Below are 15,497 nucleotides of genomic sequence, written 5' to 3' on the forward strand. Positions count from 1 at the left end.
TCTGAAAAAAAAAAAAACTAAACTCTCACTTTTGTATACATTTCAAGTCTATAATAACTAGATTGACAGGTTTATGATATAAGTCCAGGCTTATATTACCCAAACCACATTCTACACACTCTTTTAGGTTAGGATGAAGAATCACTCTGAAGTAACCTAGAGCAGTTAATTCTCAGAAAATTAAGGAGTCTTTGGGGCTGGGTGGTGGTGCACTTGCTAGAGCGCACATGTTACAATGTACATGAACCTGGGTTCAAGCCCTCGGTCCATACCTGCAGGGGAAAAGCTTCAGGAGTGGTGAAGCAGTGTCACAGGGGTCTCTCTGACTCTCTCCCTCACTATCACCCTCTCCCCCCTCAATTTATGACTCTGTCTAGCCAATAAATAAATAAAGATAATTTTAAAAGAATTATAAAAGAAAATCAATGAGTATCTAGAAGAGTTGTGCAAAACTCAGAGAAGATGAAGAAATTCAATAGGTCAGCCAGAATGACTCTGCTTCCTCGGGTGCCAACTCCCCTTTGCCTTGGAGGAAATCCTGTACTTTTGGTGGTGAAAAACCCCTAGCAATTCTTAGAAGACATTTGCCAAACCTCAAGGGAGACTGATTTGCCAAGAAGGCAATAATATGGAAGCCCTGGATCTTCATCTGAATCAGATCAAGATTTCTCCTCTCCTCATTTATGTGCAAGTACTTACAGCACATGTGTGCACACACCTAGACTCATGCATGTATGTATACACATGACCATATATACACATAAAACTTGGAATTAAGGAGCAGATATTTGTAAGACATTTTTTTAAAGACTTCTTTCTAATACTTTTTCTTTTTACTTATCTGAGACTATTTTAAAAAGATAATTTTTTCTAGAGAAAGTAAAACAAACAGAAATGCAAAGACCATGTGCTTCTACACAGAGCAGTTTTAATTTTTCAAGCTGAGCAGTACAAGATCTTATTTTCTACGCTTTCTGAAGTGCTAAGGAACACTCTTAATGCAAGTTTTAGAGCGTGAAAGAGCACTATAGAAATATTGTAGTCTGAAATGATGGCTTGATGATTATATTTTAGACATTGTCTCAGTAAGATAAACACTTTTAATTATTTGACAAGCAAAATGCCACAATGACTATTTTATGCACAAAGCAAGGAGAAAGATGTAATAAAATTGGCAAGACTGGTAAACCTGAAAATATATCTGAAGACATTTCCAAGAAAAGTGTTGATGATGCCACCTGTTTATTTCTTGTTGCACCTAGTAAATAGAGAATACTAACTGAGGGGGGAAATTAAGAGCAAATTAAGACGTGAATCATGATTATTTGAACATTATCTCCCCAGATGGCAATAAAAAGAAAATTTAAAAAAGGAAAGATTCAGTGTCAACATAATACTCTCTAGAGAAAATGCCAAGAATGTGACTGACAATAAAACTTTTCCCTAAAGTCCCAGAAAAAGATGAAAATTTATGGAATTCACTCATCACTTTAAGGTCCTTTCAGAGAGTAAGGGTAGGTGTTACAGAATCTTTGAATCATAACACAGGACCTTTAGGAAGTCTGAGATTATGTTTCCTCAAAAGTCTTAGCACAAGGTACAAGAAGAACACAAGACATTATTCTAAACTATCAGTGGCAATACAGGCCTGAGAGCTCCTTGGGTCAGACACATACATGCTATAGACAGTCATAAGTGATATTGGAATTAAAAAAATGATTTAAAAAGAAAAATACTAATATTTTTGTTTGGGAGTTACTATTAAAAAAAAAAGAAGAAGAAGAAGAATTTCCAGAGAAAGGGGCATGAATATAGTAACATACAGAATAACCGTGGCAATTGTACTGGAATTTTCAGTAGCAATTAAAATCATAAAAGAACTTCACCTGCAGGAAAAAGGCCTTATGAGCAGGGAAACAATATTGCAGTTTTCTTTCTCTCTCCCTGTATTACCCTTCCCTCTCAATTTCTCTGTCTATATCCAAAAAAGTAAAAGAGAAGAAGAAGGAAAAAAAAAAAAGGCTGCAAGGAGTGGTGGGTTTATCATGCTGGCACTGATGTAAGTCTGAGCACTGATAACTCTGACGTCAATAAAATTAATTGATTAGTGATAACTAAAAACATAAGATGCCAGAAATCTTCATGGCCATACAGTTAAAGTAACTGACTTCAGTGGCCATCTATACAGCAAATCATCAGTAAAGGCTGTCTCAGAGACTTTGCTTCTCCAAAGGATGTAACTTAGATCTAGAAACTGATGTTAGGGCACTTAATTCCCTTTTTCCCAATAGAGTTATTAAGAGAGGTAGTTTCTCCTTATAATGTTGGAAAAAAGGGAGTCGGGCTATAGCACAGCGAGTTAAGCGCAGGTGGCGCAAAGCACAAGGATCGGCATAAGGATCCCGGTTCGAACCCCGGCTCCCCACCTGCAGGGGAGTCGCTTCACAGGCAGTGAAGCAGGTCTGCAGGTGTCTATCTTTCTCTCCTCCTCTCTGTCTTCCCCTCCTCTCTCCATTTCTCTCTGTCCTATCCAACAACGACTACAACAATAAAACAAGGGCAACAAAAGGGAATAAATAAATAAAATAAATATTTTTTTAAAAATGTTGGAAAAAGTGGGCCGGGTGGTGGTGCACCTGGTTGAGCACACATGTTACAATGCACAAGGACTCAGGTTCGAGCCCCCAATCCCCACCTGCAGGGGGAAAGCTTTGCAAGCTGTGAAGCAGCTTTGCAGGTGTCTCTCTGACACTCTCCTTATCACCCCCTTTCCTTTCAATTTTTGGCTGTTTCTATCCCATAAATAAATAAATATAATAATAAAAGAAATTTTAAAAAATGCTGGAAAAAAGCAAATTACTAGCAACTAAACTACAGGAGAACCATATGATAAAATCAGTTGAACTTTGTTAAGTAACACTTAGCACTTCTTTAATCTGTTTTATTTTCTCCACATTTGACTCATTTGTGGTGAACAAAAACAAATAAATAAATAAAAGAGAAACAGTTAAGTATCACAGTCAAAGAAGTGTGCTCAACCCTAAATCAGAAAATAAATTCCCATTGTTTGTCAAGATAAAACTATATATCTTTGGAGGTGTTAAACCCACTACCATGTACATGAATACCATTGGAAAAAAAAAAAAGATAAGTTATCAATGTCTCCCGCCCCCCCAAGTATTGAAGCACAATATGATTTCAGTGGAAATGAATTATTTTGGTCATAAACACTAGTTTATGTATTGTGGAATTTGAACAGTGCCACCATCTGCTCTCTATAGTCTGGAAATTCAGGAAGGATAGTGGTGTAATTTGAAGATCTGATAACTGAAGAGTCAGTGGTATAAGTTCCAGTCTAAATTTAAATTTCTGATAACAGAACACTAATGGCAGGAGAAAATCAATGTCTTGTTCATAAGTCAGAGTATCTTCCCCCCACACACACACACTAGTTAGCCTCAATTGATTGGATAATTCCATTCACCTTGGGGAAGGCTATATGAATCATTCAACAATTCAATTGCTGTTTTCCTCTTCCAGTAAATATCCTCACAGACATACCAGAAATCATGTTTGAGTAGCCATTGACCCAAACAAGTTAATATATGGAACTAACCATGACATCCATCCTCTGGCATCAGATAAGAGAATCTAAATTAATCTCTGGAACACTTGCTTTATATTTGCATCAAGTCAATTCAAATTTTTTTAGTCAAAATCAGTTTTCTGAATTTCTTTGCTAATTATAGGCATGTTCATTTAATACATAATTTCAAACTAACAATTATAAGTATGTTACATTAGCTGAATTTTTACAGTCTGGATAATAGCATAATATAAAAAATTAAAAGGTGTATTCTCTAAATGTAAATAGATGATAAATAGTTATTTACTAAAATGAGTCTGTAATTTAGCTGGGAAAAGCAAATAATCAAAAAGATATTGAAATAGACCAAAGAGATGTCTCACTTGGTAGCGTGACTACAAAACCACACATGCAGCCCAGGTTCAAGGTTCAAACCCCAGGATCCTGTGGAGGTTCCAAGGCACTAGACGAAATCTTGTTTTCCAGACTTTTATTGCCCTCTAATTTATTTAACTGGAAAATGTTTAATAAGTGGGTGGGGGCAGGACTCTGATTGTGGTCTTCAATGACTTCTAAAATATAGTATTCCCTCCACACTTAATTTCAAGCTACCAATCTAATATCACTGAAAAGAAGAGTTGCAACAAGTTTGGCACCATAGTTTTCTTGACTGCAGGAGACTCTATGGTTGGGTGTTTTGAGGCTGGCAAATTACACAGAACCAAGAGGCAGACCTGAGAGGCAGAAAATGTAGTATTTTACAAAAGTAAGAGAAGCAGATAATTACCCCTTTCAAAGAGTCAGTTTGGTAAAAAACAACAGACTTAACAAATGCAGTTGATTCGATTTTGATGGTATTAGCAGAAAGACTGCATTCAGCAATATGAAATTCTAGAACTAGCTATGCTTTGCTTCTAGTTTTCACTCTTCTGTATCTGGGAAGAAAATAAATATGTTGCTGTGAAAAACTGACACAAGATACTGTGACTCTCAATGTGTCCTTTAGAAGATGCTTTGGTAATTGGTCAGGAATCATCAGTGGGTAGTCCTGTTTTACTAGCTTGTCTAATTTGCAGATGAGGATTTGTGTGTCATTTTTAACTGTTGGAAGAAGACATCAGTGTTTTTTGGATTTCAATTTAGTGTATTTATGAATTCAAAGACATTGAAACTGAATAACAATTTATATGTTTAATGTGGTATTCTTTCAGTGGTATTCCATCACTTATTTTTCTTTCTTAAGGTGATGGCGTTTTGTCACTGTGTTTTGTTCATTGGTCTTCATTTTATTTTGTTTCTGGCCTCTATTTTTCACAGCACTTTTATTTTCACTGTTTAATTTTGTATTCTGATATTCCAACTACAGCCTATGTTTCTATGTCTTAATATATAATTTCTGTTAAAAGTAAGCCCTCATTTCATTTTTTTTCCCCCACTCACTCTGCAGCAAGCTCACACAGTTGGTGTTAGTATAAAGCTTCTGGCTAATCACTTAGTTAATCTTCTAAACAGCCAGCTATTCACATCAGTACAAATCCCTTAGTTCAATTTTATTCAGTGCAGTTCAATTCAAAGTAGTTCAATTCAAGTCAATTCAGCTCACCCTATGACACGGTGGTGCCAATTCTAATTCTAACCCCTTCTGTTTCTTCTTTTTCTTATCCTTTTTCTGTTTTGTGTGGATTGTTAAATATACATGGGAAATAGATTTAGTGATATGATCAATGATTCACTGTTCTTTCTTTGGAAGGTGGATGTTTACAATTGTGTCCCACTCTGGACTATTTACTGTTTTCCACACACATCTTATTTAATGCATCGGTAGTCTTTTCTTTTAGCACCTTTAATATTCATTTATTACTTCCTGAGGCATTCCCCTTCTTTGATCTATTCAACAATCTCTCCATGACTCCCAGTGCTAGTTTTGTTGTTGTCCTTTTATAAGGATAAGAACTTAAATAACAGAAAAATTCATCTTTGAGTACAAATTAATTAAAGGCTATTCTTTGTTTCTCACTCAGTTTTTCTAATGACATATAACAAGAAATCCAACATGGATTCCTTAGAATTATGCAACACTAAAACTTCTGGATTACTCCTACGACTATACTTGTTAACACCTTTTAATGTGTCAGTTTTTCTTCCTTTCTAATTTTTGCATATTTAGTGTATCATTTTGCTCCCAATGTTATAATTTGTATTTTTAAGTATTATGTAAGTTTTTAAAGATTTATTTATTCATGTGACAGGGACTGGACTTAATCCAATATTTTATCTACCAGTGGGGCTACATATCTTTAAAAAAAAAGGGGGGATGAGAAAATAGTACAGTGACAATACAAAAATACTTCCATGCCTGAGGCTCTGAGGTTCATGGTTCAATCCCCAGCATCACCATAAACCAGAGCTGAGCAGTGTTATGGTAATAATAATATAAATAAATAATAAATAAATAAATAATCTCTCCGATGTCATTATCATTCTGTTTTTAGAAAAAAATAGTAGAATTATTTCTCCCCAGCTTTTTGTTGTCAGTAAACTATTTTCAAATTTGTATAAGCAAGGGTCAGGCAGTAGCACAGCTGGTTAAGTGCATATGGTAAAAAGCGCAGAGGACCCACCTAAGGTTTCAGGTTCAAGCCTCTCATTCCCCACGTGCAGGGGAGTTGCCTCACAAGCGATGAAGCAGGTCTGCAGTTGTCTTATCTTTCTCTCCCCCTCTCTGTCTTTTCCTCGTCTCTCCATTTCTCTCTGTCCTATTCAACAACAATGACACCAATAACAATAATAATAAGCACAACAATGATAAAATAAAAAACAAGGGCAACAAAAGGGGAAAAAATAGTCTCCAGAAGCAGTGGATTTGTGGTGCAGGCACCGAGCCCCAGCGATAACCCTGGGGACAAAAAAAATAAAAAACCTGTATAAGCATTAATGTTTATATGGAGAGTATAAGTAGTCCTATATTTTTTACTTTTGAATTCTAAGAGTCTCTAGAAAGATTATCTATCTTACTAACATACATACTTACAGACATATCAAAATATACTATCTATTTCTAGACTTTAGTAATAAAGTTAATATTGCAATGAAGTCTGTTGCACAGATGTTTTGTCTTCCCATGCCTTTAAAAGTTTGAAACTGGCCAAATAGCTCATAAGGATAATGCATTGATTTAAGCCTGTCCCCCACTTCACTGAAGGAAGCCTCAGAGTAGTGGTCCCCTACCATATGCCCCACCTCTTGGTCTCACTATATTTGAAAAAAAAAATCAACCCAGAGTAATAAAGCCACAGAGATAACAATAAATAAATAAATAAATAAATAAATAGTAGGAGTTAGATTTAGGAGGCTAGGCCATGGTGCAGTGGGTTAAGCACACATAGTACAAAGCACAAGGACCCACACAAGGATCCTGGTTTATGACTCCAGATCTGCACCTGCAGGGGGATTGCAGTCCAAGCAATGAAGCAGTTCTGCAGATGTCAATCTTTCTCTCTTCCTCTCTATTTCCCCCTCTCCTATCTCTCTCTGTCCTATCCAATAAAAATAATAAAATGAATGAAAAATATGGCCACCAGGAGCAATAGATTCATAGTGCTGGCACTGAGCCACAGCGATAACCCTAGAGGTAAAAAAAAAAAAAAAAAAAGTCATTATGATTTACAGTCGTGGTCCGGGAGGTGGTGCAGTGGATAAAACATCAGACTTTTAAGCATGATTTACAGTCTATTAAATGTGCAATAGCATTATATCTTTAAAAAAAATGGCACAGTTCATGTTTTCCATGTGAAAGAGCTTGGTTCTGATTAAAAAAAAACTATCACAAAAATGTAAATGTACACAGATTGATCAAAAACTCTTTTTTTTTTTTAAGGGTTTCCTCTGGGTGTTAGTGCCAAAACTGCAAATACACCACTCCCAGTGTCCATTTTTTTCCCTTTCCCTATTTTCATTCATTCTCTCTCTCTCTCTTTTTCTTTCCTTCCTTTCTTTCTCTATTTCTTCTTTTCTTTCGTCCTATTTTTAGTTGATAGGACAGAGAGAAATTGAGAGGGGAGAGGGAGATAGAAAGATAAAAAGATATAGGACCAGGTGGTGATGCACCTGGTTAAGTGCACACATTACAGTGTACAAGGACCTGGGTTCAAGCCCCTTGCCCCCACTTCCTGGGGAAAAGCTTCACAAGTAGTTTAGCAGTTGTTCTCTCATATTTCTCTTCCTCCTATCTCTTCCCTCTAAATTTCTGTTTTATCAAATAAAGTTTAAAAATGAAATAAATTATTTAAAAAAGTAAAAAGATAGACACCAGCAGATCTGCTTCACTGCTCCTGAAGCATGCTCCTGCAGAAGCTCAAACCTGGGTCCTTGTGCATGGTAACCTATGCACTCAACCAGGTGTGCCACAGCCCAGACCCTTGTTCAGGAACTCTTTATGGCTAAAAGTATATCAACCACAGTTTTACTCTTCAGGAAGATTTAATCTTGTGCTGGTAGAATAAGGGTGGGTAACTTGCTTTCTGCCAAGTACTATTTGAATATTTGCAATAGTATTTGCAAACCATACAAAATTATCTACTTAAAAATAACATTTAATGGTACTACTAAAAAAAAAAAAAAACCTCCTGAACTCCTGGATTTATGGAATTTTGAGTCCTGCTGGAGGTTGCCTTGGTACAGCAGGGCCAGACAAAACATTGGGCCAGATGTTCTTGCCCCTGTGGTAGAAGATCTTGCCTCTTCATTAATGTCTGCTCAGGGTGGGGATGGCCAAAGTAGGCAGCTGTGGCCACTTCTTGATATAAGACAACCATGAAATTTACCACATCTGTTGTCTCACATTTTCCCTTAAACAAGTGGAGATCATTGAAGAAGTATTTATTGGCCTACTTCATGATATGCTATGTTGTGCCCCATGTAACAGAACACAAAAGAGACTGGAGAATAGCCAATTCATGAAACACTCAGAGATAAGATAATATTTATCAACTAAGTCAACTATATTATGTGGGCTTGGCTTGTGGAACTCAAAGATAATTACAATAGAAACATTATGCAACCACTGAACCTCAGTTATAACCTAGTGGCAATGAGGAAAAGGGAGAGGGTGGTGGGATGGCAGTGCATCTAGTGGAATGCACACATTACAGTTCACAAGGATAGAGGTTCAAATCCCCGGCTCCCACTTAATGGTGGGCAGCTTTACAAGCAGTGAAGTAGAGAAGAAGATACAGATCTTTTTTTTTTTTTTCAATTATCTTTACTGGATAGAGACAATCAGAAATCAAGAGGAGGAAAAGAGACAGACATCTGCAACCCTGCTTCACCACTTGTGAAGCTTGCCCCCTTCTGGTGGGAACTGGAGGCTCGAACCTGGGCCCTTGTGCACTGTAATGTGAGTACTTAACCAGGTGCACCACCACCCAGCCCCAGTAGATACAGTTCTGAATTTACTTAGTGAGAAGTTTTTCATTCTTCTCTAGAGAAACTGATGATACCACTGCCAATGGAAGTTCTCTGGCACTCCTGTCACAGTCTCTTGCTCAACTTCTAGCTCATCACATGCAAGATACTCATACAATGCTCTAGTCTCTCACAGATGACCTCTTTTAGTCTTTCCCTGGGCCACGCACTGGTGTCTCGCTTTTTCTTTTGTTTCTACTCTTGCCTCAACAGCCCATTGGTTGATAGAAGAATGTTTCCAAATTCAAATTAAAGTATATTATGTCTTTTCAGTAGCCTTCATAGCAATCAAGTTCAAAACTAAATTTCTTGAGAGAACTCGCTAGGTAACACAGGACTTGCCCCATCTAATTGGATGACTTTTTTTTTCAATTCTTTGCTTTACTCACTTAACTCTTTCCATTGAAAATAATTTTTCATTCAATCCATTGAGCACTAACATTACTCACAACCCTCTAATGGTTCCTCATGTTTCTTTGTTTAGCAACCATTTCTTCTAGGTCATTTCTCATTTAGGACTTTAATCAAATATTATTTCTTGTGTACTATGATTTTTTAGTGGGAAATGACATCAAAACTCTACCCACCAATTATGAAGAAAATCAAACTTTGTCTCCAAGTGGTTTGTGCATTTGCATCAAAACATTCTTATTTAACATTGCAAGTTATTTAAGTAGAAGCGGCTGCTTTCTCTCAATCACTTTACTGATATACATATATATATACATATACATATATATGTGTATATATATACATATATATACATATATATGTATATGTATATGTGTATGTATATGTATATATGTGTATGTGTATGTATATGTGTATGTGTATGTATGTGTATGTATATGTGTATGTGTATGTATATATATGTATATGTGTATGTATATGTATATATACATATATATACACATATACATATGTATATGTGTATATATATATACATATATACATATATATGTATGTATATATATATATATATATATATATATATATATACATATATATGTATATATGTTGTGACAGGGGTACAGCTTCACATTTACCCAAGATGGATAATACCACAACTCACTCTCAACCCATCTGTCATGCTCCTCCAGCATGGGACACTGAAGCCCCAAGATCCTTTGACTCTATCCCCACTCCAAGCCTTCCAGTTCTGAGTCTTCAAATCAACTAGGAAAGATGTCATGTTAAACAAAATATAGCCAGAAGGAAGGATACTTGTTAAGCTAACCCATAGATGAGACCTAAGAAACAAAGGAAGCAATAATGCATAATAAAACCTTAAAAATTACCTTCTTGGGAGTTAGCTCAGTGAGTTAAGCACACATGACACAAAGCACAAGGACTGGCTTAAGGATCCCAGTTCCAGCCCCTGGCTCCCCACCTGCAGGGGAGTCACTTCACAGGCAGTGAAGCAGGTCTGCAGGTATCTGTCTTTCTCTCCTCTTCTCTGTCTTCCCCTCCTCTCTCCATTTCTCTCTGTCCTAGCCAACAATGACAACATCAACAGCAACAATAACTACCACAACAAAGACAACAAGGGCAACAAAAGGGAAAATAAATAATAATTTTTTTTTAAATTACCTTCTTAGGGGCCCAGTGGGGTGCACCTGGGTAAACACATATATTACCATATACAATGACTCAGGTTCAAACCGCTGGCCTCCACATGTAGAGGAAATGCTTCATGAGTGTTGAAACAGTGTTGCTTATGTCTCTCTCTCCCTCTTTCTTCTCAAATTCACTGTCCTATCAAATGACCTTCTTCAAGAGGTACTTGACCACACCAACCAAAACAGACACTTCCTCTACAAATGTACTTTCTTTGGTACGTTTGATTTTCTGAAGTAAATTTGCCTGTGTCTACATCTTAGTTTCATGTTAGCTTGCAAATGTCCTATTTCTCATATCCTCACATGGCACAGAGAAAGAAGTGCCCATCCTTATGACCTAAATTTTCCAAAAGACCTACATTTAAATATGACAAGGGAGAAGACTATAAACCTTTAATTCACAGAAATGTGTATTACTTTATGGAAGCTTAATAAAATTGATTTCTGATAACTTTGTCATGAGTCCTCATCACTACCATGGAGACTGAGAGCCAGCACTTTTGACATGCCTGGACAACGTAATAGGGAGTCTTTTTTTTTTTTTATTTAAGAAAGGATTAATTAACAAAACCATAAGGTAGGAGGGGTATAACTCCACACAATTCCCACCACCCAATCTCCATAACCCACCCCCTCCCCTGATAGCTTTCCCATTCTCTATCCCTCTGGGAGCATGGACCCAGGGTCATTGAGGGTTGCAAAAGGTAGAAGGTCTGGCTTCTGTAATTGTTTCCCCGTTGAACATGGGCGTTGACTGGTCGGTCCATACTCCCAGTCTGCCTCTCTCTTTCCCTAGTAGGGTGGGTCTCTGGGGAAGCTGAGCTCCAGGACACATTGGTGGGGTCTTCAATCCAGGGAAGCCTGGCCAGCATCTTGGTGGCATCTGGAACCTGGTGATTGAAAAGAGAGTTTGTTAAACAAATTGTTGAGCAATCATGGGCCCAAAGCTTGGAATAGTGGAGAGGAAGTGTTAGGGAGGTACACACTGCAAACTCTAGTGTACTCCTGCTTTCAGGTATATATTTTGCAGTAGTTTATGGATACCTGTGAACATAAGTTCTCTCTCACAGAAACTGGTGTATATCTAGGTTATGGGACTTTGTTAGAAAGTGAACCACCTGAGATGAAATTAGAGTGTATTATAAAAGGAAGGGTCTCACCCGAGTAATGAAGCTGAAGGGTTGTCATTCCACACGTGAAGTCTCTGGACACAGTCTGAAGTGAAGCATGTTGAGGTGGCAATAGTTGCGTTGGTTAGGTTGTGATCGGCGGATGCAATATTATTTGGTATGGATTGGGAGAGGCATGCGGCAAAGTGGGCCCTATCCAAGGGTTCCAGGACTGAGGGAAGTAGGGGCTCTATAGTGGAGATGTGAGGTTCCTGCTGTCTTAGGGTTCAAAAAGAAAATCGATAGTTAATGTTATCATCACATTATTTGTTAACTGGGTTAACTTTGAAAAGTCCTTTTGTTATGGTTTGCTGTACAGTATCCAGTATCTTGTATATAGCTGTGCTATTGGATGCTTCTAATCTACTTGGTCTAGGCTTTTGAGAGAGTCCACATATCAAATACACAGCCTATATATTAAAAAGATTCAGTTTGTGTTTTGAAAAACTTTGAGATATACAATTGATTTTCCCCCTCATATTGATTAACTAGTGATTTATATGTCTACATTTTGCTAGGAGTGTACATAAACACCATTCCCACCACCAAAAGACTGTGACCCATCCCTCCCACCCATTCCCACTCTCCACTGTCCCAGGAAGCTGCATGTCTACCCCTCACCACAGGGTTTTTACTTTGGTGCCCTACTTACAATTTGATCAGGTCCTGATTTTAGTTTCCCTTTCAGATCTTCTTAGTCAGCTAATCAAATTGAAAAGCTTCTGCACATCCAAAGAAACTATTAAACAAACAGAGTGACCCCTCACAGAATGGGAGATCTTCACATGCCAGACATCAGACAAGAAACTAATCACCAAAATATATAAAGAGCTCAGCAAACTTAGCACCAAAAAAGCAAATTACCCCATCCAAAAATGGGCAGAGGATATGAACAAAACATTCACCTCAGAGGAGATCCAAAAGGCTAACAAACATATGAAAAACTGCTCTAGGTCACTGATTGTCAGAGAAATGCAAATTAAGACAACACTAAGATACCACCTCACTCCTGTAAGAATGGCATACATCAAAAAGGACAGCAGCAACAAATGCTGGAGAGGTTGTGGGGACAGAGGAACATTTTTGCATTGCTGGTGGGAATGTAAATTGGTAAAGCCTCTGTGGAGAGCAGTCTGGAAAACTCTAACAAGGCTAGACATGGACCTTCCATATGATCCAGTAATTCCTCTCCTGGGGTTATACCCCAAGGACTCCATAACACCCAACCAAAAAGAGGTGTGTACTCCTATGTTCATAGCAGCACAATTCATAATAGCTAAAACCTGGAAGCTACCCAGGTGTCCAACAACAGATGAGTGGCTGAGAAAGCTGTGGTATATATACACAATGGAATACTATGCAGCTATCAAGAACAATGAACCCACCTTCTCTGACCCATCTTGGAGTCTTTTTTAATCACAGAATTTGTCATGAATTGACACCTCGAATACAGGATGTCATTTGAGTTTAAATCAATGTGGACATTTACCATGACCAACTCTGGAGTCTCTAGTTTTAAAATTGAAAGTTTTTACTCCTTAACTGCTAAATTAAATTAGATACATAAAATCAAATGAGGGGCCAGGTGGTGGTGCACCTGGTTGAGTACACGTATCATAGTGCACTAGTACCCAGTTTCAAGACCCTGGTCCCCACCTGCAGAGGGAAAGCTTCATTAGTGGTGAAGCAGGGCTTCAGATACCTCTCTGTCTCTTTCTCTACCTCTCCCCAATTTCTCTCTGTCTCTATCCAACAGTAAATAAATAATAAAAGTTAATTAAAAAATCAAATGAATACTTACCTGGCAGGGGAGATACCATGATCATGAAGGTGGTTTTCCCAGGGCGAGGCTTCATTGCACTCCAGATGTGCTGACCCCTGCGACAGCCCCAAATGTGGGAAACTCAACTGCATGATTTGTGGTGGCAGAGGACTGTGTTCTTGCTCTTCCCTGAAAAAAACAATCAGATGACAGACCAAATAGTATCTATAGATTACTAATTGATTAAACATTATTTAAGATTAAAGTAGCATTTCAGACAGAAAAAAATCATTTCTATTTAAATGGTGAGGACAACCTGCTAAAAACATACACAATGTATCTGCTTCATGGTAATGTCTTTTTCTTTTTTTTAATATTTAATTTTCCCTTTTGTTGCCCTTGTTGTTTAACATTGTTGATTATTGATTTCACTGTTGTTGGAGAGAAATGGAGAGTGGAGGGGAAGACAAAGAGGGGGAGAGAAAGACAGACACCTGTAGACCTGCTTAATTTCCTGTGAAGTGACTCCCCTGCAGGTGGGGAATCTGGGACTCGAACCGGGATCCTTAAACCGGTCCTTGCGCTTTGTGCGACGTGTGCTTAATCCGCTGCGCCACCAGCCCACTCCCGGTAATTTCTAAGGTCTCCCATTTCCTATGCTAAAGAATATATTCTTTCAGTTTTATTGATCCTTTATAACGCACATATATACACTTGCATATATTTATGTAGATTCAATTAAGTCACATAGTGTAGGATTGATAATATGAAGTGATCATAGGCATTCATAAATTGCGGTTATAATTATTATTATGATTCTAAATACTGTTTATGTTATTCCAACTCATATTTCTATGCCATTGTCCCATTATTACTACACTCACTGAAAGAATTTTCCCAATTAAAATTCTTATTTGTGTAAAGCTCCAAATCAAACTTCTAAAATTATTGAGTTTTATACCGCAGCATGTTTATATGCCAAGTTTAGTCCAAGTAAATTTTATTCCTTTGACATTAATTCAACTTTGTAAACAATTTCAGTTAATGAGAATGGTTTTCTTAGTTGTGAATTAATAGTAAAGAAAATCACTGTAATGATAGTAAACCTATAATTTATTTTGCCAGAGTACATGTTTTGGGTGCCCTCTAGTGGTCTAAATCTGTAAGTCAAGGAACCTGCAATTTGCAGCCTAGCTCACTGTAGAGATAAATTTTCAGTAGGAACCCCTTTACAATAAATAAAATTATGATAATGCAGTGGTAGCACATCAGGTTTTCATGTCTGAAGGCCCAGACGTCCCAGGTTCAATTCCTAGCACCACCACAAGCCAGATATAGGAATTGTCATCTTTCTTTTTCAAGTAAATTAAAAAAAATTAAAATAATCTGAAGACAAATAAAGTGCCTTCCTACAAACTCTTTTTGTTGTTGTTGTTGTTTGAGAGCTTTTCTCTAAGGATAGCTTGTTCAGCAGGATTGTAATAGGAAATTTTATTGTGACTAATGACTTGAGTTTGATTTTAAAATAACCATATCAAAACTTACAACTTGAACTGGATTTTTCTAAGTGTACATTTTCTATAAATGCTTCCTTAAGTAGCAATGTTAAATAGATATTTGGAGGGTAAAATGAGAGTGCAAATAGTAACTTAAAAAAAAAAAACCGCTTAATTGTACTTCCCAAGATGCTGGATTTGCAGCTTGTATTATTATTAGTATAATATAATATAGAAATTTTATGGAACTTAAATATAGGAGGAAAAACCAGGAACAAATTATGTATGTTTTCTACATTTATGTGTTTAGCATCATATTTAAATTTATTCTCACTGATATTCTTAGTTTTGAAATAATAAAATATAAAGAGAGTTTGCCTCCCTACTGAGTCTTATTCTAAG

The 15,497-nt window shown here is 37.1% G+C and overlaps 1 non-coding gene across 1 annotated transcript; it reads left to right on the plus strand.

The window, feature by feature from the left end:
• Positions 1-13,630: 13,630 nt before the first annotated feature.
• Positions 13,631-13,791, plus strand: LOC132538760 (U1 spliceosomal RNA). Its single transcript, XR_009550100.1, has one exon. It is a non-coding gene; the product is annotated as a U1 spliceosomal RNA (small nuclear RNA).
• The last annotated feature ends 1,706 nt before the right edge of the window (positions 13,792-15,497 follow it).

The sequence above is a fragment of the Erinaceus europaeus genome, chromosome 5 (assembly GCF_950295315.1).
Source record: "Erinaceus europaeus chromosome 5, mEriEur2.1, whole genome shotgun sequence".
NCBI lineage: Eukaryota > Metazoa > Chordata > Mammalia > Eulipotyphla > Erinaceidae > Erinaceus > Erinaceus europaeus.